We start from the raw sequence: 27472 nt of genomic DNA on the forward strand, positions 1-27472 counted from the left end.
TCTCTGAGGGATGATTCTAAAATCACGATACGGGGGCACAGGGTCTGAATTCTAATAACACTCCCAGGGAATCTGAATGCTGGTTGACCAAGGAACACACATGTTGGTGGAGCATCATGGTAGGACAGAATGTAAGGATATTATCCTGAGAGGACACAAAGCATGAAGAACACACAAGGGCATTCTTGAGGGGTGATGTTGTAGTCAGGGTTTGTGCTGAGAACAATTAAAATCAGGACATGGAGTTTATAATATTATTTCTATGATTGTCACCCAGAGTTAACACAAAGAAATGCAGGAAATCTCTACACAATACCAAAGACATAGACTATTCAGGCAAGGGCCTAAATCCCACAGCAATGTCCCACATGAGTCCAGATGAAAACCGAGAGCTCATGACAATGCCTCCCACAAGTTTACCTGAAGGTCCAGAGCCCACAAGAAGGACTCACGCCAGTCTCTTATGGATCTGTGTTGGGAAGGCCCAAAAGTCAGTGGTGGAAGCCAGGAAGTCTATGCCAGCAGGGTGAAAGAGCTGTGCTGGTAGGTTGAGAATTCTACACTGGAGCTGAGATGTCACACTCACAACAAAGACCAGGGCTGTCCTCAAAAGCACCACAGTCCATCCTCAGTGACACGGAAGCCCTGAGCTCATGTGACGACAAGCACAGCTGAGTACATGCCAGGAAGCCAGAGTGACGAGTTCATTCTGGAGACCAAGCAGCACACATCTTCCTCTCTGGAGCCAGGAAGCAATGCTCGATGTGAGGACCAGAGCTCCTCCAGGAGAACCAATGTCTCAAACAGCAACACATAGGAGAACCCACAATGTCTCAATGCCTCAGTGCCTAGCTTCTCCTTCTCCACATATCTATGCTGGCAACTTTCCTCAGATGGGACCATGCTGATGTAATAACAGCTGGTGTTAAGTTGACCACTAGTTTTTAATCCATAACAGGTGATGACCTAGTTTTCAACAGTTCTGAGGGAAGCTAGTGACCACCACTCCCTACACAGACCCCCAGTCCTGAAGGAAGCAGTCTGGTGTTCATTGTTGCTATCTGCTACCTGGGGAGTGGCAGGTCTGGTGCCTGAAGAAAGGTGGCCTTCTGATTGGGTATGGCCACATGCTATTGGGCAATTGAGGAACCTACAGGTTTATCACTCCTGCTGTTGTTTCTCAGGGTCCAGTTCCTCACTGTTTCCCCTTCCCAGAGTTGAGACTTATCAATAGGCCTGAATCTAGGTTCTTTCTCTCTCCTAGCAGTAGTAGTGCCTCAAACAGAGCTCCTGGCATACCTAGTCCAAAACACTGGAAACCAAAGCAGTTGTCCCAGAGCCCAGCTTTTAGGGTCCTCTTCAGTTACACAGCTAAGAGTACTATAAGATGTACTGCTCAGAGGCAAGAGACTTCCCCAACCCAGGATTGAAAAAAAGCCCTGTAGCATACAATTTCAACAGATTAAAGAGGGTGAGATAAACCCTCACCCCGCTCTGCTACCCACAATCATATGCATAGCCAGCCTCAGTATGAACACTATTGGTAATTCTTCCTGGCCAAAGCTGCCCTAGATGTTCATCCAAACCTGATTCCAAGTAGATGACCATGGACTAGACACTGCAGAAAAATTAGCGCAAATGTCCCAAGAGGAATGGCCCTCCTCTGGCCTATTCCTGGAAGAAATAAGGGAATGAGACTGAACTGCGGTCTCTTTTGGCTATCATTTTCTTGGCCTGAATGCAGTGTCCTCTGCAGTCTTGTTGGAGGAGATGCCAGAGCTCAGGAACATGGAGAGATGCTTGGGCTTCCCTAGCTCCATACCAGCCTGTGGCTTTCAGGCCAACACTTTTCTGTCTTTGCAAGGCTTTTCAGCAGGAGGTTCCTGCTGTCTGTCCTATTCCTGCTTCCTAGCAGGTTCCTGGGTCTCCTGGACAGGCCTCAGAGAGAGTCTGTAGGTGTCTGCTGTGTTCTCTCTGCTGAGGATGCAAACTATTCAGAGTGAAGTTTAAAAAACCAGCTGGTAAGATATAAGACAGGGAATGAATACACAGTGAGGGCCAAGTACATTCATCCTTATTAGACACTGTCCACGTGCCAGCATGCACGCCAGGGGGCACTATAGAGGCAAAGAGTGAATCACCACGTTTCCATGAGTGTACATACATGCATATGCATGTGTATCAGAGGCTGGTGAAAAGACGATAGAGAGACTGTTACTCTTTAATAAACTGAGAAGCTGGAGAACCACAATGATCTGCCCCACCTGCTTTTCTTCAGACCATGCGCCAAGTGACTTTCCCTTGGGATGATAAGAATTTAAAGTATCATAAACAGGCCCAAAGGGAGAAGGCTTTCAGATTTAGCTGTACTAAATCAAAGTTCTCTGTCAACTTGGACTTGTGGATATGCAAGAAATGTGTTTTATTGAGAAAGCTCTTTAAATGTCTGAGTTAATAAAATATGTGTTCAGTGATCATCAGTTTGACAGGATCTGAGGCTCTTTCTTCAAATCAACTCTGGCCAGATGATTTGGGGAGCCACATTTTTATGCAAATCTCACATGGTACTGGTGGCTTGTGTTGCCCTGTCATGGCTGTCTTGAAGTCTTAAATTGATTCAGAATGTTTACCTTTGATGGTCATTTTGACTTTTTGGAAGAGCTAGAGTTGAACAGTGCCAGACCTGGTAAACAAGACAGATGAGGACACACTGTCATGTTTTTATGAGTCTGCCTTTCTATCGGATAGCACTTGGCAGCTCCATTTACTATATTTCTGATCATACCTCATAAAAACACTCATGACAGAGGACTTCCAGACCTGCTTCAGAAAGTGGCAAGAGCAATAGAATAATTGTGTTTGAAGGGAGGGGAAATATTTTGAAGGTAAAGGCAATATGTCTTTTACTGTAATAATTTTTTTTGTTGTTCTGGGGTTCAAGGGTACTTGCCAGGCAGGTACTTATGCTGCTGAGCTAAATCCCTGGCCCCTGTAATAATTTTTTAAATTAAGCATTCACTGTTGAAATATTTACCACACCTCACCACATTCACTGCACTCACCAACATAGATTGAATATCGCCTGTCTGAAATACATGGAGCCAGAAATGTTTCAGATTTCAGATTAAGAGTAGCATTTCAGAATATTTGAACACGCATCATGAGATATCTGAGGAATAGGACCTAACTTCTAAACATGAAATTCAATTGTGTTGCATATATACCTTATAGCCTTAATTTTACATTTGTAATAATTCCATGCATGAAATGAAACAAAATTTCATGGTGTAGAATGTCCGATTTGTGGCTTCATTTCAACACGAAAACTTTCATATTATGGAGCATTTAAGATACTGTATTTTCGACTTACGGATGCTCAACTTCTGCTTCCTAAGGAGTAGTGAGCTGTGGAGAACTATTTTTCTCTATGCCAGAGAATTCTGGACTGCTTTTGCTTATGCCACGGGCTGTGGAGGCAAACATTGTAGCTTGTTTTAACTGCACACACTGAGAGTCAATGAGCCATGAGAGTGAGTATAAAAGGTTTACCAGCAAAGGACCCCCATTTTTACTATAGAGGCCCTGGGACACTTATCCAGGGCTCTGTGGCAGTAGTGTGTGGGGTGGTGGTGATGGTGAAGGTATTGTCACTGGATTGTCTCTTGGTTCTGAAGTGTCTCCTAACTAGGTAAGACCAGTAGAGACATAACTGTGAGTTGAGAAAAATTACCATTCAATAAAAATTAAGGAATAATTAATTACCAAACTCTGGGGTGACAAAGGAGTTCACTCCTTTCAGGAAAGAAAGAGAACACGATGGAATAAAATGCTAGCTAGTCGTGACTCACAGTTGATAGATGTCTTCTGTATCTCAGGCACACGTGTCTTCTCTGTCCTGTGTCCTGTGCTGGGTAAACACTCCACTGAATCCTGCACACTGCAAGGCTGTCACCCAAATCTCCAGGCTATGAAAAATGTTTTCCAGTAGCTCCTTCGAAATGTGGCTCACCAATTAAACATTACCGGGTCCTGGATTGCTTGTCTTTCCTTCTGGAGTTAGATTTCATATTCTTCATGTCTCAGATAAAGAACTGAATGAAATGAGCAAAAAACAGTGGCAAAGTTTAGTTGAGAAAGTGAAAGAGAAGAGGGAGGGAGAAACTGGCTCTGCAGAGCAAGCTTGAGCCAAGTAAAAGGAGAAAAAGTACTAAGGAAACACCCTAGAGAAGGCAGGCAGATTACCACGAGGAAGTTCACAACAGGGACCTCCTCGTGGGGTCTGCACGCTCATGTGTCCAAATCTCCAGGAAACCCATGGCAACTTCCACATATAGGTTCTAAGAGGTGGTGCTGGGATCCCAGGCCTCACATGGACGCCAGGCCCAAACCCCTCTTTTGAAAACTTGCCCAAATTCACAAGAAAAGTCCAGACGCAGGGCTTTGGGAACTGTTCTGTGCATGTATCCTGGGATCTTGTGATTAACAGGTCATGTCTACTTCCCAGCCAGCTGTGCCATGCCCTAATCTCCTACCTCAGACAAAGACTATTTCTGTACTCTACTGTTAGATGGGAAACCAGACAGAGAAGTTTAATAGTGTGACAGCTGTGACAAGTACAGGACAGAGCTGGAATTCAAACAAGACAAACCTGATTTGGAGAACACAAGGCTATGCCTACATACTGGGAAGCAACCTGAGAAAGAAAGTAAAACTCAACTACCGAAGAGGAGACTCCAACAAAGGAGAGTGACGTAGACAGAAACAAGCATGGAGTGTACGTCCCATGTGATAACAAGGTATGTGGGGAATGAGAGTTTTTCCATACATTTGTGATTTCAGTAACATATATTATCTTCAAGTCACGTGCCAGTAGAATCACAAACACCCACACTTACATTCCAAAAACCAGATAGTTCTACTGAGGCTCCTATTACTTTGCAAACCTTCAAGCAAAGGTAATACAAACATATACAAAGAAAACCACAAGATAAGTCTGATTGTCCCAAACTCTTTAAGATACCAATTTAAGTGTTACAACCGTGAAAGAGTTAGACACTAATCCTATCAAGCTGCATTGGAAAAAGCTTATTGGGAGGGATATATTGTTGGAAGGATTTCATAGCTCCAAGGATGAATAGAATTTGCTGATATTTCAGAATAGGCCAGATGTCCAGGGCACAGTGACTCAACTTATAGCTGGAGGACCATTACTTTTCAAGAATCCAAAGAATACCTTAATCAGTTGTCACTATTGGCACTTTCAGAGCACTTAGATTTAGGTCACTGTGTAAAGTACTGGTAATATTAACAGAGTATAAAATATATTCTCTCCAGAAGCTGATAGCCTAATTAAGGACATAGGTTTAGAAATTATTCAGGAGTAAGCACTTCCCATACAGAATGCAAATATGAAACTTGTAAAGGAATGTGTGACACATTATTGTTTCATAAGAGCTGGAAAGAAAAGTATGTATCAACTGGTAAATGGATAAAAATAAAATGTGATAAAGTCATACAGTGAAATATTAACCATGAAAAGGAACAAAGTACTGATCCATGCTATGATATGGACAAACCTTGAAAATACTGGGTTAAGTGAAAGAAGTTAAATCAAGCAGACCACATATTATATGATTCTATTTATATGAAATGTCTATAATAGACATTCATAGAAACTAAAAGTAAATAAGTGATTACTAGGGCATGAGTTGGAGATGAGAACAGGGAATGATTATTCATGGGTTTATCTAGGGGAAGATTAAAATGTTCTAAAATTAAATGCTGGCAATAGTTGTATCACTCTGAAGATATGCTAAAGAACAGTGAATTGTCTGTTTTAAAAAGGTGAACATTATAGCATATATTTCCATAAAAATTCAAAAAAATAAAAAATCTCCATCTTTTGTAGCTCCAAAATATATTGGAAAATGTAGCTCCAAAGTACAGTAAGGTCTCTTCCAACTTTGGAGATAAACTTTATTTTCAGTTGATAAAGGAGAAAGGCAATGGTAGTCCTGCCATGGTCTGCTTAACTAGTTTTTTCTAAAACATCGTTTCATGTGAACCCGGTAAAACTATCATTATATAAGAAAATTTTGGCTACTTGCTTAACAAGAATCCTTAATTTCTTTATGGGTCGTAATTCTTGTAATCATACCTTTTTCAAGAGGAAGAGATCATGGAACCTAGAGTCTAGTGCATATTATGCAAGTGCTGGGCCACTGTGCTATATTCCCAGACCTTTTTATCTTGAGGCAGGTTTTTGTTGAGTTGCTCAGCCTGGCTTATAACTTTTAATCCTCTTACCTCAACCTCCTTAGTACTTGGATTACAAGTGTGTACACACAGCAAACCATAAGCTGTTAAAATTACTCCAACAACCAGATGTCCCATTTGAAGGTTCATTTCTACTAATGTATAACTAACTATATGAGACTTACCTTAGGGTAGAAGGATGGCAAGAAAAGGGAAGAGGGCACTCAGTGCTAGAAAACAGAATGCACAGAGATACACCACAGAGAAAGAGGAAAGATGTCAAAAGAGTACCTGTGACAAGTAAAGTGTTACCTTGGTCCAAAAACTCAATTCTTTCCATGATTCTGGTCATGCATCAAACTGGATGAGAATGGAATCAAATTTCCCATAAGGTCAACATTAAACCTAACCACTGAATTTGATTTGGTTCTCATCCAATTCTATTTGTGACCAGAATTAAGTTCATGAGTTGAGGTACCACTGTAATTATTTCTCAACTTATCCCTATCTAAATAGCTATTGATACTGACAAAATCAATACTCTAACTCCTACTCAGTGAACTGATACTCTAACTTCTGCCTCAGTGAACTGCTGAGAAAATATGATCGCTATATTTGCATATTTATATCTAGCAGGATTTCCCTTTATTTCAAAGAAAAGTAACTCCTTCATCAAGAATTTTTGCCTTATTTGCTAACCTAAACTTGATTTCTCTTATGCCATCTTACAGTCCCATTGTCTTGCCACACAAAATCACACACAATTTAACATTGTAGAAAAAAAGGTTTTTAAGAGCCTGAACAATGACTAAATCATAGGGTCCCTACCTAGGAGTCAAGCAGCCCTTGCAATGATGTAAGTGGAGGAAGCATAGATCTCCAGCTCAAGAGGAAGGAGATCAAGGAAGAAATTTGTTTTTCATCATCACAGATGGCTGGCAAGATGAGGCCAGCTCAAATCAGGCTGGAGGCTGTAATCCTACTTTTCTTTAATTAATATCTCACACTTCTGAACAAAGCGTCGAATCTACAAAAGGACTCTGCCAGGATTCCTTCCAGCTTACATAATGTAACTCGAGGTGGGTTGGGATTTTTTAGGCAGGGCTGTGAACATTTTTTAATGCAGTATTTATTTATTTACTGTATAAATAGTCTTAACACTACCATCTTCTTCAGTTTAGGAATGATGCTTCAATCATATGATCTTAGGTTTGTTGTCTGGTCTCTGCACCTTACCCACAGTCCTCAGAGTGTTTTCATACACATGCTCCTCCTCTCCTTGGCCATATTTCTCCCAACTTGCTGTATTTGAGAGTATAGGCCATCCATGTCATCAAAACCAGATCAGAATGGGCTAATAAACTCTCTCTGACATAGAAATGAAAGGAACAGTGATGAAAAAATAAAGCGCCATGCTGTGAAGACATTTAATACAATATTTATACACAGGCACTTCTCATTAACAACCTACCTGCTTAATGACTCCTCAGAGGTAAAAGCAACGCACACTGTTCAGAATTACAATCTGCCACTTTGACTGATCACCCATCTTCTTTTTTTGTAGCTTGGTACATCTTGTTTATAAAGCCTCAATGTCTTTTCTTGTACAGTATTCTTTGTTTACGCAGTACTGTCAATTTTGCCTATTGAACTGTATAGTATAGTCCTATAGTTTTAGGTTGTTATGCATTAAAGTACTGCCTATAAAAGTTATACAAATAGAAGCAAAGCCATCAGTTGGAGTTTCCTTTGACCATTTCTTTGTTCTCAATGTTGTAATGTACACTTACTATATACCATTTCTCCTTTAGCGACCAATCCATTTAATGACCTAATTGCATGAATAGATCTTGGTTGTTAAATGAGGAATGTCTGTATTTGGAAAATGTTCAACCCACCAAGGTTCAGCTCAAATGGCATTTGCCTCTACAGCTCTGTGCTCCCCAATCCACCCCATTCCAAGAAGAAATGATTGCCCCATCCCTGTTTCCACATCACTTTGAATCCATTTCCTTTGTGGCACATAAATCTACTGAAGTTATTTGTAAATATGTAGTCAATATCCTCTAGAGATTGGTTCAAGATTTCCAGTGGACACCAAAATCCCTGGATGCTCAATTTCCTTATAGAGAACGAGATAGCATTTTTATATAATCTGTGCACATATACTTTAGCTCTTCTCTAGATTTCTGATAGTGTGTAATTCAATGTAGATGCAATATAAATATTTGTTGCACTGTATTGTTTAGGGAGTTATGCCAAGAAAAATTCTGTATGTGTTTGGTGCAGGAATAATTTTTTTTCTTTTTTTTTTCTCATTTAATTTTTTTTATTTAAGGAGAAAAAAAAACATAAAAAGGGTACAAGTTATACAGAATTACAGGAAATCACTAGTTAATAGATTACTGGAATAATTTTTTTCTAAGTGTCTTTACAGCTAGCTGAATCTGCAGATGTGGTGTGTGTAAATATAGTAAACTGGAACAACTATTTCACACAAATCTGTGACCTTTGTGGGAAAAACCACATTCTGTTCACATTTATATTTAAGCGTCTTTAAGAGTACTCAGAATAATGAATACATGTCAAATTAAATGAAAGAGGAGGTCACAGTCTCACAGACAAAGCTTTCTACAGAGAACTATTACAGTCTCTAGGGTTCACCAGGACTCTTCTTGGGTGTAGCCGCACAGATAGATAGATGGGTTTAGAGCTACATGGATCATAAGGAGACTCTGGGGTAACAGAGTACAACACTTGATATTACAACAGTCTTCACTTGCTCTCTAATCTATCAGCTAAGTAAGTATTCAGGACTGCTTAATGGGCCTGATGCTTAGAAGTTGTAGAACATAATATTTTATTGTTAGACATAAAAAGGAATAGAAAGACGGGCCGGGGATTTAGCTCAGTGGCATAAGTACCTGCCTGGTAAGCACAGGGTCATGACTTTGATCCCCAGTACTACAAAAAAAGAGAAAGAAGTCTAAATTTTTTGAGCACTTACTCAACAACAATGGGCTATGGGATTTGTTTACATTACTAATCTTCTCAACAACTTCCAGGTAACCTCTATCAGACTCTTTTATAGGCACATAAACAATGTTCAGAGGGGTTAAGTGATAGTTTCAAGGTCATAGATGCTAATCTAGATTGGCCTCCTCCAAGCCCTATGTGCATAGTCTGTGAAATCTACTCACCTGCCACTTAGTTGCTTCTTGACCTTGGTCTTAGAAAATTCACAATTAGCCCTATTACATTAGCAAAATGGAATACTACTACTTTTTTTCTTTTTTGAGACAAGGTCTTCCTATGCGGTTCAGGTAGGCCTTCGGCTCACTACGCAGCCTAGGCTGGCTTTGAACCATGTGATCCTCCTGCCTCAGCCTCTTGAATTATAGGTGTGCTTTATAACATTCATAATACTACCTTTTTTGACAAGTGATAATGTAATAATGTGACCTTTTAAAGAATCCTTGTGCTACAATCTAGATGTCCCCTCAAAGCCTTATGAAATCATAGGGCTTTTTCAGAGGTGGCTAAATCTAGAGTGTGTGATGCTGGGATTAAAGGCCCTGATTAGTAAATCAGTCTAATGATTGGTTTTGCGTAGTTCTGGTTAGGATTAAAGGTGGCATGCTATACCCATCATAGAGTGGATAACTTGCATTTAACATAAGGGTCAGAAAGAGTTTTATCCTCTTAAATCTCTTACTGTCTTCAGTCACCATGAAGGGTAATCCCTCTGCCATGGGCCACCTGGCTTTGGAGCCAGGTGATTATGGACTGAAACCTCTGCAAAGTGTCACACAAATAAACTTTCCCCCCTTAATTTGAGGTGTTGGGTATTTTGTCTCAGCAATGAAAGAAAAGTAACAGACACATTGTAATTCTAAACCCATCATTCTAAAGTCATTCAGGGAGATACAATTAATTATCATGAAACAGGCATTGTGCAACATAAAAAAAGAGAATTATTAAAGTGCTCAGATCCGGAGATCCAGAGAACATGGCGGACAGATAGCAGCAGCTACACAGGCTCTCTCCAAGACCCAGCTTAGAATCCAGGAATGGTACGGAGGGAGGAATCCTAAACAAGAGGAGATGTACACTTCTGACCCAAGAACGAACTGGGCTGAGAGATACCAACTGGGAATGCAATGCTGATGCTATAACAGGAACAGATAAAGCCTGAATGTGGAAGCTGGAGCCCGCGCCATTGAAAGCCTTGATTTGGGTTTCCTGCTGCCGTGGCTGCATTTGAATCAGCTCGGCAGGGAGAGAGACACACGAAAGTACTGAGAACAGGAATCAGTGAACTGAGTTAAGAGCTGGGCGGGCAGGGAGCTGTGCATCGACCTCTGGTGAGTGAGGGAAACTGGGACTCTCCCACAGTCTAGGAGGCGCCAACAGAGGATATTTTGGGACCGGGCAGACTTGCTGGAACAGGGAGCTGTAGTGATTCCAGCCACATATCCCCCTCTCAAGCAGGATTGGTGAGCAGTGCCTAGCCTAGGTGATGCTGCTGGCTGAGACCCAGTAGGCTAGCACAACCCAGATCCCAGCAGCTGAAGGTGCACCCTAGCAGTGAGGCCTTTTGGTAGGTTGACCTGGAGGGGCGGGCCCTGCATAGACTACCTGGTCTGTAACTCCCTGGTGTGCTGTGGTGGGCGGGAACACCTAGCTGGCATAATTCAGTCAGACTGTGGCCGACAGGGAAGGAAGCTGGGCCTCCCATATATGCTTGCATATATAAAGAACAAAGAATATGGGAAGAGGGAGAAACAAGAAAGGCTTCTTGGCCCCAACCCTGAGAAACAGGCAATAGCAGTCACGCCACCAATAGACATAAAAGGCTATCTCCAGAGCCTCATAGACGAGTTCAGGAATGAAGTTATTAATGACCTGAAGCAAGACATAAGCAGAATAGTCAGAGAAATGCTAAGCACCACCCAAGAAAAAGCAGATGGTGGAATGGAAGAACAGAAAAAGAGGGGAGAATTACTTGACGGAGAAAATAGAGAACACATAGAATACGTGAAGCAAGTTCAAAGAGATTACCAGGAAACTAAAAACTCTATCGAAAACTGGCATAACAGCTTGAAAGAAACTAAGGACAGATTATCTGAACTGGAGAGCAGATTTGTAATATGGGAGCATGAAATGAAGAACTTCTTAAAAATAACAAAAAAAAAAAACAAAACAAACAGCAACAATACAAAAACTAGAAGATGATAAGAAGATCTATAACTTAAGAATTAAGAACATAAGAGAAGAAGTGGGGACACAAACAAATGGACTACAAAAGCTATTCACAGAAATAATCCAAGAGAATTTCCCTAATTTAGCAAATGGTAAAGATACTCAGATATATGAGGCATATAGGGCTCCAGCTACCTACAACCCAAATAGAGCTACACCCAGGCATATAATAATCAAAATTCCAGAAATCCAATATAAGAACAGAATATTAAAAGCTGTCAGAGACAAGAAACAAATCACTTACAAGGGAACACCCATCAGAATTACAGCAGACTTCTTTGGCACAAACTATCAAATCACAAAGAGCGTGGGGGGAAATAATTCAAGCTTTGAAAGATAATACCCTCCAGCCAAGACTGAGATATCCTGCACAACTATCCCTGGAAATTGATGGAAAAACAAGGTGCTTTCAGGATAAAGAGGAACTAGGGGAATATGCAACCACCAATTCAACTCTACAGAGAATACTGCAGGATATTCTAAAAAAGAAAAATATGAAGAATCCAGAAATAGTGGCAGAGAGGCCACAATGAATGGAGCAGAAAACAAAATAAAGAAGACAAGCTGACAACTAATGACAGAAAAAGAGCTCAAGAGAAATGAGGCAGAGAAGATTAGATGATAGGAACAGCTATCTTGGAGAAAACGGCATTACAATAGGTAGTGCTGATTTGGTATCATCTTATTTTGAAGCCCCATCAAGCTGTTGTTCTTCTGTCTCCATAGGTCTTAACATGTTGTATCTTATTGGATTTTATTATATGTGATAGTATAAACAAAAACTTTTACAGACAAGATTATACAGAAACCACATTTCATTATCTGTTAGTTGATTCTAAATACCCTGTAATACTGTCATTCTCTTGAATGGTTATACATTGTGTTGATATATTTGATGCTACGGTATACGAAGTTATACTCAAAGATCTCAAGGAAAGGGGGATCTCGAGAACATGGCGGACAGACAACAGCAACTACTGAACGCTCTCTAAAGGCTCGGATCAGAGGCCAGGAATGATGCGGACTAAGGAGATACGAACCAGTAGAGATATGCTCTGCTGACTCAGGAACGAACTGGGCTGAGAGAATCCAACTTGGAATACAGTCCTGGCGCTAAAATAGGAACAGAAAAATCTCGGTGTGGAGGCTTGACTCCGCGCCATTGGAAACCGCGGTTTAGATTTCCCGCCCCGCCCGGCGGCCGGCGCCTTCATAGCGGCTCGGCAAGGAGAGACGCGCCCACCGAGCTCTGGGAACGGGAGTTCGCGAACGGAGTCGGAGACATGACGGTCAGGGAGGAAGGCTGACTGGTGGCGAGGTGAGCGAGGAACTGACTCCCTACCGCAGTTTGACTCCAGCGGAGGTTTTTCTGGGCGCGGGCAGTCCTGTAAGAGCAGGGCACGGTGGCACTGCAGCCGCACGTTTCCCTCTCGGACGGGATTGGTGAAAGGTGCCTGGCCGGAGGGACGCTGCTCGCGGACTCCCTAGGCTGGCCTAACCCAGATCCCAGAGCCTGACGGTGGCCCGGAGGAGCCACCGACTCCCGCGTAGGCTGCCTCCTCTGCAACTCCCTGGGGCGCAGCGGTGAGCAGGAACAACTAGCCAGCGCAATTTGATCAAGCTGTGGCTGACAGGCAGGGAAGCCGGGCCTCCTGTGTAAGATTACATTTTATAAGGAACAGAAAATATGGGGAAGGGAAGCAAAAAAAAAGGCTCCTCGACCCCCAATCCTGAGAATCAGGCAATAGAGGACACTGCACCAATATACATTAAGCGCCATTTAGAGAGCCTCATAGACCAATTCAGGAATGAAGTTATCAATGACCTGAAGCTAGAAGTATGCAGAATAGTTAGAGAAATGCTAAGCACCACCCAGGAAAAAGCAGATGGTGGAATGGAAGAACAGAAAAAGAGGGGAGAATTGCTTGATGGAGAAAACAGAGAAAGTATTGAGTATGTGAAGCAGGTGCAAAGAGACTATCAAGAAATTAAGAAGTCTACCCAAGACTGGCATAACAGCTTGAAAGAAACTAAGGACAGACTATCTGAATTGGAGGGCAGGCTTGAAACATGGGAGAATGAAATGAAAAACTTCTTAAAAATAACAAAGAAATACACAGCAATAATACAAAGACAAGAAGATGATAAGAGGAGCCATAACTTAAGGATTAAGAACATAAAAGAAGAAGTAGGGGCACAAACAAGTGAACTACAAAAGCTACTCACAGAAATAATCCAGGAGAATTTTCCTAATTTAGCAAAAGGTAAAGATACTCAAATGTATGAGGCATACAGGACCCCAGCTACCTACAACCCTAACAGAGAAACACCCAGGCATATAATAATAAAAATTCCAGAAATTCAATACAAGAACAGAATATTAAAAGCTGTAAGAGACAAGAAACAGATCACTTACAAGGGGAGACCCATCAGAATTACAGCAGATTTCTCTTCACAAACCATCAAATCACGAAGAGCATGGGGAGAAATAATTCAAGCTTTGAAAGATAATAATCTACAGCCAAGATTGAGATATCCTGCACAACTGTCCCTGGAAATTGATGGAAAAACGTGGTGCTTCCAGGATAAAGAGGAACTGGGGGAATTTGCAACCACCAATTCAACCCTACAGAAAGTATTGCAGGATATTCTAAAAAAAGAAAAATACAAAGAACCCAGAAATAGGGGCGGGGAAGCCACAACGAATGGAGCAGAGAACAAAATGAAGAAGACAAACTGACAGCTACTGACAGAAAAAGAGCTCAACAGAAATGAGACAGAGAAGATTGGATGATAGGAACAGCTTTTTTTAGAGAAAATGACATCTTAATAGGTAATGCTGAGTTAGTACCATCTTGTTTTGAAGTCTCATCTAGCTTTTGTTCTTCTGTCTCCAATGGTCTAAACAGGTTGTATCTTATTGGATTTTGTTATGTACGATAGTATAAGAAAAAACCTTTTAAAGACAAGGAGATTATACAGAGACCATTGTTCATTTTCTGTTAGTCGATTCTAAATACTCTATAATGCTGTCATTCTCTTAAATGGATTTACATTGTTTTGATATACTTAATGCTACAGTATATGAAGTTGTACTCAAGGACTTCAGGGAGGGAGTCAATATGGTAACTATTTTTGGGTCAGGATTATCTAGTGGTGAAACACTATTCTGCTTAAATGGTTATGTTTTGATCTGCCCTGTTTCGCTGTTATGCCCTCTTTTTTCTCAATCTCCACTCCATTATTTACTTTTTTATTTTTATCCATTTAATTAAAGGGAAAAATATAGCAGGATATAATATAGTAACCCACTTTGACTTTCTATTATCTCGATTTGAAGCCCTGTGTTACTCTCACCATCTTGTTTTTGACTGAGGTTCCTCTATTCTGTTTTGCTGGATAGTATCAGGTTCGAAAGTTTAGGCATCAGCTGAGAAGATAATGAGATTCATTATAACGCCCATTCTCGTTGACTTTTATCTACTTTTGAAGACCTACAATATCTCCAATGTTTTGGTTTTGTCGGTTTTATTCTTTACGGTTTTGTTCAATTGTATTACAACTAATGATATAGGCAATTCTATTAGAAATAGCGGGAGGCATTATGGTAACCATTGTTGATCACCTTGTATTATGTTTTTATATTATCTATTATGTCCACCCTTTTGACTTGACCGATTCTGCTCTGTTACGTCACATTTGGTTTTACTCTCTTCCAAAAAAGCAACAAGAACCGTGGGAGCAATGAAACCCAAAATGTGTAATAGTCACTGTACAAAAGAGAGGAAAAGAAAGTGCTCTAAACTATATAACTGCATGTATATTTAAAAGTATAAGATAGAAAATGATATCACAGAGTTTTATTGGATCATTGAACAGAACTGTTTGTAGTATCATTGTTGGAATGTCCACTCTACAAGCTTTAATTTTGTGACTGGAATAATTATTTCTAAGATGACAATATGTAATCCATTAACTAGTGATTTCCTACTGCGCATTTTTTTTATTCTGTAAATCTGTATAACTTGTACCCCTTCACTGTTTTTTTTTCTTTCTTTTCTTTTCTCCTTAAATAAAAATTAAAAAAAAAAAAAAAAAAGATCTCAAGGAAAGAGACAATATGGGTGGATGTCTCAGCGGGCAGTGGAGCATCGCAGGTTCCAGAGGCCCTGCGGCCTGTGGTGAGTGCTCAGCACACTCTGCCCAAAGCCCAAACTGTTCGGGTCCCTCCAGGCTTCTGGGTGCAGTGAAGTGGAGAAGTGGGTTTGAGGCCTCTATATCCACCTCCCCATCCTGGCTGCACTTGGAGAACTGTGGAGCTTCCAACGGGTGGGCAGGCACACGCTATCCCCGGAGCCAGCCTGCTTGGGACTCCTGCACCTCGCCATCGGTGTGCAGAGGAGGGGCTGGGTGGATCTGGGGCACCTGCATCAGCCTCCCCGTGTGTTCGGAGGACTGTGGATGTCTCAGCGGGCAGTGGATCACCGCAGGTTCCAGAGGCCCTGTGGCCTGTGGTGAGTGCTCAGCACAATCTGCCCAAAGCCCAGACTGTTCGGGTCCCTTCAGGTTTCTGGGTGCAGTGAAGTGGAGAGGTGGGTTTGAGGTGTCTACATTCGCCTCCGCATCCCGGCTGCGCTTGGAGAGCTGTGGAGCTTCCAACGGGCAGGTGGGCGCACAGTGTCCCTGAGGCCCAGCTTATCTGGAACTGCAGAGTTCTGAACAGGCAGAGGAGGGCCATTGGTTCTGCAGGCCCAGTGGCTTGGGGTAACAGGATGCCAGAGTCTCAGGAGCTGGGAACATACAAGGGGATTTCTAACAGACCCTGAGGAAGCTTTCAAAGAACACTTGAAACACAGAAATATAGGAAAATGACAAAATGAAAGACCAAATTACAACCTCAAACCTCCAGCCCATCTCAAGAAACCCTAGGAGCAATGTATATAGAAGAAAATATATGCCATTCACCTCAAATATCGGACACAATAGCTACTGAAATTAACAAGCAACTCCAGGAAGCTTTAAAGAAATTCAAACTCGAAACAATCTCCCAGGTAAAAGAAGAAATGATAAAAGAAATGAAAGAGATTCTGAATATATCTAAAGAAAAGAGATAAAAAATTGGAGGAACTAAACAAAAAGATAGAATCCCTAGACGAGCAACATAAGAAACAAACAGAATACATAATGCAGATGCACAGAGATATACAGGAAATAAAAAACTCCACTGAAAGTTGTAAAAACCACCTTAATGAAAGTGAAGATAGAATTTCAGTCCTTGAAGACAGGATTGCAGCTAGTGAACAGGAAAGGAAAGATCTTTTAAAAATAACAAGGAATCAGGAAACAACAATTCAACAACTGCAAGATGATGCAAAGCAAAATAACATAAGAAGGAGAGGGATTAATGAAAAAGAAGGAGACAACATAAAGGATGTCAAGAGGATATTTAGAGAAGTAATAGCTGAAAATTTCCCAAGCATGAGATCAGAAACTGACATCAGGATCAGTGAAGCATATAGAACTCCAAGTGGTCGTAACCAAAATAAAACTACACCCAGACATACAATAATCACCATCCCAGAAATCCAACACAAGAATAGATTATTAAAAGCTGTCAGAGAGAAAAGACAGATCACTTATAAAGGAAAACCTATCAGAATCACAGCAGACTTCTCAGCACAAACAATAAAGTCAAGAAGAGCATGGAGTGAAGTATTCCAGATCCTAAAGCAAAATGATTTCCAACCTAGACTGATGTATCCTGCAAAACTACCATTCAAAATTGATGTTGAAATATGATACTTCCATGACAAAGAACAGCTGAAGAACTTCATGAACACCAAACCAAACCTGCAAAAAATATTGAAAGACAGTTTAGATACACAAAGGAAAAAACCACTAAGCAAAGCAGATAATTAAATAGAACAGAAAGATAAAGATGCAACAGCAGAGAGATAACATGTCAACAATAAACCAGCATTTAACAGTAATAACCATTAATGTAAATGGTCTCAATGCACCAATCAAAAGAAACAGACTAGCAGAATGGATCAAGAAACAAAATCCAACCATATGCTGTTTACAGGAAACCCATCTAACCCAGAAGGATACTCACAGACTGAAAGTCAAAGGATGGAAAACAATACTTCATGCAGCAGGAATCCAAAAAAAGGCAGGAGTAGCCATTCTGTTTGCAGACAACATGAACTTTAAACCAACAATGACCATAAAGGACAAAGAAGGTCACTACATACTTGTAAGGGAAAAACTCCAAGAGGAAGAGATAACTATCTGAAATATTTATGCACCAAACTTCAGAGCACCCAGTTATATAAAACAACTATTAGCAGAAATGAAAACTCAAATTATCAGTAACACAACTGTAACAGGAGACCTTAATACGCCATTGACACCAAGGGACAGATCAACCAGACAGAAAATGAGCAAAGAAATAACAGAACTGGATCACACCTGCGAACAAATGGATTTGGTAGACATATACAGAATGTTCCACCCAACAACATCAGAATACACATTCTTCTCAGCAGTACATGGATCATTCTCTAAAATAGACCATATATTAGCTCACGGAACATATTTAAACAAATGCAAAAGAGTTGAAATCATCCCTTGCATGTTATCAGATCATAGCGCTCTGAAATTAGAAATTAAAAGATACTGCAAAAATCCCGCAAACACATGGAAACTGAATAACACACTCTTGAGTAATCAGTGGGTCACAGAAGAAATTAAAGAAGAAATTAAACAATACCTACAAGAAAATGAAAATGCAGATACAACTTACCGGAATTTGTGGGATGCAATGAAAGCCGTCCGCAGAGGACAGCTTGTTAATTATTGCATTGAGTTCCCACATCAGGAAAACAGAACGAATACAAATAAATAACTTGATGCTACACCTCAAACAGCTAGAAAAGGAAGAGCAAGTCAAACCCAAAGCCAAAAGAAGAGAGGAAATTATAAAAATCAGAGCAGAAATCAATGCAATAGAGACTAAGAAAATAACCCAAAGAATCAACGAATCAAAGAGTTGGTTCTTTGAAAGAATAAATAAAATCGATAAGCCCCTAGCCAACATGATTTTAAAAAGGGAAGAAAAAAGCTCAAATTCATGCAATAAGAAATGAAAAAGGTGAAATCACTACAGACCCAGTAGAAATACAGAAGATCATTAACACCTATTTTGAAAACCTCTACTCTCAAAAGTTTGATAACACAGAAGAAATAGACAGATTCTTAGAAACATATGAAGTACCAAAGCTAGATCAAGAGGATGTAAAACTGTTGAATAACCCAATCTCTGTTAATGAAATTGAAAATGTAATTAAGTCCTTTCCTACAAAGAAGAGCCCAGGCCCAGATGGATTCACTGCAGAATTCTACAAGAAATACAAAGAAGACCTAATGCCGACACTCCTCAAACTATTCAATGAAATTGAAAGGGAAGCAATCCTTCCTAAGTCATTCCTAGAAGCAAATATTACTCTAGTACCAAAACCTGAGAAAGATCCAACTGAAAAAGAGAACTATAGACCAATCTCCCTAATGAACACAGATGCAAAAATCCTCAATAAAATATGGCAAATAGGATGCAGCAAATCATCAAGAAGATTATACACCATGACCAAGTGGGATTCATCCCAGGAATGCAAGGATGGTTCAACATACATAAATCAATAAATGTAATCCACCATATCAATAAAGCAAAAGTAAGAATCACATGATCATTTCTATAGATGCAGAAAAAGCCTTTGATAAGGTCCAACATTTATTCATGATAAGAGCTTTACAGAAAGTTGGAATAGATATTCTTTACCTGAATATAATAAAGGCCATTTATGACAAACCAACAGCCAGCGTCATACTAAATGGCCAAAAATTGAAAGCCTTTACTTTAAAATCAGGCACAAGACAAGGATGTCCTTTATCACCACTCCTATTTAATATAGTACTGGAAGTACTAGCCAGAGCAATTAGGCAAGAGAGAGAAATAAAAGGGGTAAAGATAGGAAAAGAAGAAGTTAAATTATCATTGTTTGCAGATGACATGATACTCTACATAGAAGACCCCCTAAACTCCATTGAAAGACTCTTAGATACAATAAATGAATTCAGTAATGTGGCTGGATACAAAATCAATACTCAGAAATCAATAGCATTCCTATACACGAACAACAAAATCACAGAGAGGGAAATAAGAGAAACTACACTCTTCACATTAGCAAGCAAAAAAATGAAATATTTAGGAATTACTCTTACGAAAGAAGTGAAAGACTTATACAGTGAAAATTATAATACACTGAAAAAGGAAATTGAAGATGATCTCAGAAAATGGAAAGACATCCCTTGCTCATGGATAAGAAGAACAAACATTGTGAAAATGGCCATTCTCCCAAAACTGTTATACAGATTCAATGCAATCCCAATAAAAATACCATCAACATACCTTATAGATCTAGAGAAATCACTCCTAAATTTCATCAGGAACCAAAAGAGACCTAGAATAGCAAAGGCAATTCTAAGCAGCAAAGACAAAGCAGGAGGCATCACAATCCTTGACTAGAAGTTATACCACAAAGCAACAGTAGTAAAATCAACACGGTATTGGAATCAAAACAGAGATGAAGCTCAATGGAATAGATTAGAAGATACAACCACTACTACAAACACACTCAACCACCTTATCTTTGATAAAGGAGCCAAGTAGGTTCACTGGAAGAATGACAGTCTCTTTAATAAATGGTGCTGGAAAAACTGGCTCTCCATTTGCCGAAAACTAAAGCTAGATCCATGTCTATCATCATGTACTAAATTAAAATCTAAATGGGTCAAAGATCTGAATATTAAAACAGAAACACTAAATCTATTGGAAGACAAAATAGGTAGAAACCTTGGAGACATAGGAGTAGGTAAAGAATTCATGAACAGGACTCAAACCACATGGGAAATACTTCCCAGAATCAATAACTGGGACCACTTCTTATTAAAAAGTTTCTGCAAGTCAAAAGAAATCTCCAGCATAGTGAAAAGAAAACATACAAATTGGGAAAAGATTTTAGTGAACTCTCTCTCAGACAAGAAACTCTTGTCTAAAACATATAAAGAATTAAAAAAACTCAGACCCCCAAAATTCAAAGATCCAATTCAAAAATGGGCATCTGAGATGAATACGCACTTCTCAGATGAAGAAATGCAAATGGAAAATAAATACATGAAAAAATGTTCATCATCATTGGTCGTTAGAGAAATGCAAATTAAAACCACACTGAGATACGATCTCACTCCTGAAAGAATGGCCAGGATCAAGAAAACCAACAACAACAAATGCTGGAGAGGCTGTGGGGAAAAAGGAACTCTCCTGCACTGTTGGTGGGAGTGTAGACTGGTGCAGCCTTTGTGGAGGTCAGACTGGAGATTTCTCAAAAAGCTGGGATTGGAAGTCCCATTTATTCCAGCTATTCCACTTCTAGGCATATTCCCAGAAGAACTGAAAGCATCATACCACAGTGATATATGTGCACCTATGTTTATAGCAGCACAATTTGTAATCGCCAGATCTTGGAAACAACCCAAGTGTCCATCAACTGAGGAATGGATAAAAAAGTTGTGGTATTTCTATACAATGGAGTATTATTCAGCTATAAAGAAGGATCTCATTGAGATACTTATCAATAAATGGGCACAGCTTGAGACCATACTCATAAGTGAAATAAATCAATCTCGCATGTATGAATACCGAATAGTTTCCCTAATGTAAGTAATGATTCAAATATATAAAAATATGTGGTAATCATGATTCCCCATTATTTGGCCTTGAAGCCTTATAAAGTTTACACTTATTAATTGGAAAGGCTTTATTCTGGGCTTCTTGATATGGAAATATTTGAAGCTACAGTATATGAAGTTTTATTCAAATATTTCAAGGAAAAAGACAGACACTATGTTAAATACTATTAAGTCAGATTATTTGGTGGTGAAGCACTAGGTTGCTGAAACAGTCATGCTTTGACCTGTATTGTTATATTGTTATGTCCTGTTTTATCTCAATCTCTCCCTTATTCATTAAAAAATTATTTAGTTATTTTTTAAGTTTTTTTAATTAAGGGGAAAATTTTTAAAAATTAGCAGGATATATAATAGTAACTTTTTGATTTCCTATTAACTTGTTTTGAAGTCCTGTAATACTCCCACTATCTTGTTTTGACTGATTAGACTCTGTTCCATTCTGTATGATAGTATCAAGTTTGAGGGTATAGGCAACTAGTGTGAAGACAATAAGATTCACTAAGATGCCCATTCTGGTTTGACTATTGTCTCCTTTGGAAGTCCTGTAATGTTTACAATGCTTAAGTTTTATCGGTCTTGTTCTCTACTGTTTTGTTCAACTTTATAATATCTAATGAGATAGACAATTCTTTTTAAGGAAATAAGAGATACTGTTGATAACCATTGTTGATAACCTTGTACTCTGTTTTACAGCATGTGCTATGTCTATCCTTGGTTTTGACTGACAGCTTTGTTTTGCCATATTTGACTTTATTCTATACCCCCAAAAAAGTAATAACAAAGGAATAATAAAACCCAAAATGTGTAAATTTTGTTGTAAAAAAAGAGAGGGAAAAAAAGAGCTCTAAAGGATACAACAGCAAGTGTGTTTAGGGGTGTTAAATAGCTGACCATATTAATGTTTTTGGTTGGATCATTGAACACAACTGTTTGCAGTCTCACTGTTTGAATGTTCACTTTGTATGCTTTGATACTGTGATTTGAGCAACTATCTCTAAGATTATAATATGTAATCTATTAACTGGTGATTTCTTACTGTTTTTTTTTTGTAGTTCTGTATTACTTGTACCCTTACACCACTTTGTTTTGTTTTGTTTTGTTTTGTTTTTCTCTTTTTCGTTTTAAATAAAATTTTTTTAAAAAAGGGACAATATGGTAACTACTTTTATGTCGGGATTATCTTGTGGTGAAACACTAATTTGCTTAAATGGTTATGTATTGACCTGCACTGTTTAGTTGTTATGCCCTCTTTCATCTCAATCTCCATTTTATTATTCACTTTTTTATTTTTATCCTTTTAATTAAAGGAAAAATAAATTTTAAAAAGCAGGATACATTATAGTAACCCACTTTGATATTCTATTAACTTGATTTGAAGCCCTGTATTGCTCTTACCATCTTGTTTTGACTGATGTTCCTCTATTCTGCTTTGTTTGATAGTAGCAGGTTCAAAAGTTTAGGCAATAGCTGTGAAGATAGTGGGATTCATTATGATGCCCATACTGGTTGACTATTATCTACTTTTGAAGACCTGTAATGTCTCCAATGTTTTGGTTTTGTTGGTTTCGTTTTTTACTGTTTTGTTCAATTTTATTATAACTGATGATATAGGCAATTTTATTTGAGATTGCGGGAGGCATTATGGTAACCATTGTTGATGACCTTGTATTATGTTTTTACATTATCTATTATGTCCACCCTTTTGATTTAACCGATTCTGTTCTGTTAAGTCACATTTGGTTTTACTCTCTTCCAAAAAAAGCAATAAGAACTGTAGGAGCAATAAAACCCAAAATGTGTAATAGTCATTGTACAAAAGAGAGGAAAAGTAAGTGCTCTAAATGGTATAACTGCATGTAAATTAAGTGTATAGGATAGACAATGATATTGCTGAGTTTTGTTGGATCATTGAGCGGGGCTGTTTGCAGTCTCGCTGTTTGAATGTGCACTATGTGTGCTTTGATCTTGTGGCTTGAACAGATATTTCTGGGATGGCAGTGTGTAATCCATTAACTAGTGATTTCCTACTGTTCATTTTTTCTTTCTGAGGTTCTGTATGACTTGTACCCTTTTTCTGCTTTTTTTCCTTTTTCTCCTTGAATAAAAAAAGAAAGAAAGAAAGAAAAAAATAAAGTGCTCAGATCCATCACATAAGCTGTAAGATGCAGGAATTCCGAGGAGGACAACAGGCATAGAAAGCAGTGTACTCCAAGAAGGTCCCTTGGAGCAGACTGGACTTAATATGGAGCTAAAAGCATGAGTGACAAGCTCAATGAATGAAAAGACAAGATGGAGCAGATTGGTCAAAGGCAGAAACGAGTTCACTATGAGCATGAGAAAGAAGTGAGCACTGTGTATATTAACAGTAAAGTTACTACCTATTGAATGTTTGCCACACAGCTAGTAGCAAGAAGGTCAAACCCTCTGTTTCATTTAAACCTCCAGCTAATTTTTATGAGGTCAAGATTAATGTATTTCCATTTTACTGAAGGGGAAATTTAGATTAAAAGAAGTAGGATGAATTGCCTGGGGTCACACAGTAACAAAGTTGTGTATACTTTTTTTAAAAGAGATATATCACTTTTATTTTTATTTATTTTATTTATTTATGTATTTTTGGTACGAGGGATCGAACTCACAACCTGGTGCTTAACAGGCAGATGCTTTTGCTGCTGAGCTAAGTCCCTGGCTGTATGTATACTTTTCACTGACCAAGAAAGATGGTCTATGCTGGACAGACACTTATGGAGAGTGTGTAAAACCAGATGATCTCCACAGTTACTGGGACTTGCAGTATATGTTTTGTAGCCTATATTTCTTTTGATGGATTTATGCTTAATGAAGTGTTCCAAATTTTGTTATTATGACTTTACATTTATTTCCTCATATGCTTATTGATATTTTCTCCTCTCTGTCTCTAAGATTTTTGATTCTTTGTTGATTTGAGTCTTTTCACTAATACAATGATCTCTACATATTAGCATATTACAGAATTTCCAGGCTAGAGGATTTATTTCTATCATATAGATAGTTCTTATGTACCCAAGCAATTCAAGAATTTAAAGCTAGACTTATGACATAGAAATGACATGATCTAAGAAGATATTTTCTTACTGCCCTCCCTAAAGTGAAACATGTATTAATAATTATGTGACTTCAGGGCTTTGGAATTGATCTGGCGTCAAATAAGTCAGTGTCAATCATTGACTCTTTTGGGTTCAGAGAGAACCACACTTTAATAATCATCACTTCCTGAGGCATCCACACCTGCTTTTGTTCATCAGTGGTGGCAATCCATCTTCATGTCACCCAGCTTCACAACATGAATGTGCCTTCCGATCGAGGGTCCCAGCAGTTGTGGTAGGAGGGAGTCACAGGCGCAGGGAGCACAGAGGAAGCTGCTATCATTATACACTCAGTTGAACTTCTTGGATTTCCAGCTATTAGAGATCCAGCAAAAACGTGTCTTCGGAGGAGAAAGTTCTGGATCCCATAGCTCTAGACATAAAGACTCCCTTTGGAAAGGAAGTGAGCTGCTGGAAGTTCGTGTCCAGTACTAACCACTGAACCCACTCTGCATAACACCTGCAGATAGAAGAAGGTGTGGTGAGGAGGTGGGAGGGACACTCACAGCATAGCCTCCCTGAGTGCCCAGCTTCTCCTGGTGCCTCCAGTGACGACTATTCAGCCTTGACCTCTCCACAGCTCTGTGGCATGAGTCCCGCTGAGAGGGGGACAGCATAGAGCAAGCTTACGTAGGCAACATCATAGCCTTTGCAAGGTCCTCATATCTAAATGCTTAGCAACTGAAGTAGTTTACTACAACACAAATCCAGTGTGAAACCACATGAGAAATTATGCAGATAGTATTTTCTTTGAAAACGAGTGGCAGGAGGAGTGTGCATATTTTCCCATATGGTAACTGCTTTGCACATCAGTGTAGAAATAAGGCAAACTTAATCACTGTAGCAGGACTGAAAAACAGTCTGGCTTTGTGTTCAGTCCTTATGTCAGTCCTTACCCAGATTAATATTTGCCACGAACAGAAAGCTAATCGTACAATTTGCCTAGACCAATGCAACTCTTTGAATAGATATTGAACAGCCACTGTGTACAAGACACCCTGAAAACATAAAAACAAATTTAAACACAACATTTCTATCTACTGTTGTCTCTGGCTTCACAAAGTGCCAAGATGGGCATATGACTGAAAACATATGGACTGAGATTTAGAAAACACAAATTAGTATCAAAGCCCGAATCCCTCCCTGGCTTTCAAATTAATGACCAGCCCCTACTTGAAACTGGAGATAATATCCAAGCACTAAATGATATCTAAACTTGGTGTATCCTACACATTTTTAGTCTTGGCTACTTTCTACCATATTACATTTGTTTAAGAAAAGTCATGACTCAATTTGTTTCTAGCACCTATTACCTTCCAGGTATTATTCAAGTCACCAGAGCTGTTAGTAATGGATAAAAAAGCAAAAATTGCTGCTTTCACTTTGATGACATTAACTCCAATATAGATTTTATAATAACATATCTATTTTCCATACAAAATTTTTAGAGACTGTCTATTTTCTGCCAGTTTTTAAGGGAATTTTAATTGACTGGCATCTTAACGGAAAATAATGTTCTCAATAGTATGTGTGCTGGTTACTATGTAGATTGATTATATCCTTATTTTAAAAGTTAACGGTGTACTAACACTAAAATTAGGTACAACATTGCTATGATTAAATAAATATATTTTAAGTTGATTATTTAAAATTTTTAAATATATTGAATTACTGACAATGTGTGAATTTTTTTGGTGAATTTGCTCTTATTCCTAAAATCTTGAGTCTTGCTGGATTGTAGTTTCTGCTGCCAACACAATCTTGTCTTCCTTTTTCTAACACGTGTAATCTCTTGATAACTTGTTTTTATCCCAAGAAATAGCAACTCAGCATGTGCCTGTTCTTATAAAGGCCTCAGTTATTTTTCACTTCAGAATTTTACTGCATTTATTCAAGGTATTTGGGATGGCTCAGACATTTTCTAGCAACATCTTTTGGATATCAAGAGCTCTGAAATTTAATGCTCAAATGGTAAAACTCACTCTTTGGAAAAGGCAGCACCTACAGAAATTTGCAGTTTATCAAAGGGACCAAAAAGAGGTTCTTTCATCAATGAATTCAGCAGTGGGACTCCCAAAGCAGTTGGCTGTTGGTGACCAGAAAGACACCTGTATATAACCTGATCTCCATGACTGACTCATTATATAAATCTTAGATAGTGCTAAATTCTTTAGCTCCCAGCCACTCTCCATTTTAAACCTAGCCTCCAAATAGTAAGCCTTCTCTTCCAATCAATCAGGTAATGTTTAAATTCAGTGGATCTTAGGATTTCTCTCAGCAGTCCTGCTAAAGAAAACCAGGCCCAGGTTAACATCAGTGGTAATTTAGCAATAGCATTTTGATTGATAGCGACATTAGTCTCAAGAACCTAAAATTGGCTACCTTTCAGTGTCAAAGGGCACTGAGATGATTTGTTTGTATATAAAACAATTTTAATGGAAATCTGAAATCAAATTATTCTCCTATCTATTCTGAATGATCAGAACTGGAATCTGAACTATGTCCAAAATTATAATACAGGAAAATTCACAGGAACATAATTTAATATTCTAGATAAAATAAGATGAACTCTTATAGATTTAAACATCACATCTTCCTAGTTTTGTAACTCATTTCTTCAGTCATGAAAATAAACTGCACAATACATTCTGTGCTTAAATCAGGCTGAAATGAGGCAGTGAGACTAAAAACAACTGAATTTACCCTGCATCCCTGCCACAGTTCCTTAAGTTTTAAGGGCGCTGTACTTATGAAGAATCTGTTTAAGTTCAGTGAAAATTTCAGATCCATTTTTTCAAGGGGTAGGTTATTGAAAGCTTATTTTTTCTCTCCCCAATCCAAATTGTTATTGGGACTGACAGTCTTCTTCCATCAAATTGAAATATCACTTCTTAACACATAGGTGAATTTTTTGTGTATTTAAAAGTTTTTAAAAAGTTCAGAACAAGTCTAAAAATACTAGGTAGAAGCCAGACCTGGTGGTGCACTTAGGAGACTGAGGCACGAGGACTGCTAAGAATTTA

At 38.9% G+C, this 27472-nt stretch overlaps 1 long non-coding RNA gene across 3 annotated transcripts in view; it reads right to left on the reverse strand.

Annotated features, from left to right (window-relative positions):
• Window positions 1-27472, reverse strand: part of LOC106028793 (uncharacterized) — a 52833-nt gene that overhangs the window by 5538 nt on the left and 19823 nt on the right. For 2 of the 3 annotated variants that reach the window (XR_001202414.3, XR_010046239.1), the window contains one exon: window positions 24532-24909. This is a non-coding gene — a long non-coding RNA (uncharacterized LOC106028793). Of the gene's footprint in view, window positions 1-3848; window positions 4092-24531; window positions 24910-27472 lie in introns of those variants that run through there. The other variant, XR_010046240.1, reaches the window with a different exon arrangement.

The sequence above is a fragment of the Cavia porcellus genome, unplaced genomic scaffold (genome assembly GCF_034190915.1).
Source record: "Cavia porcellus strain 051 isolate PalLab524CR breed Dunkin Hartley unplaced genomic scaffold, mCavPor4.1 scaffold_2, whole genome shotgun sequence".
Classification (NCBI taxonomy): Eukaryota; Metazoa; Chordata; class Mammalia; order Rodentia; family Caviidae; genus Cavia; species Cavia porcellus.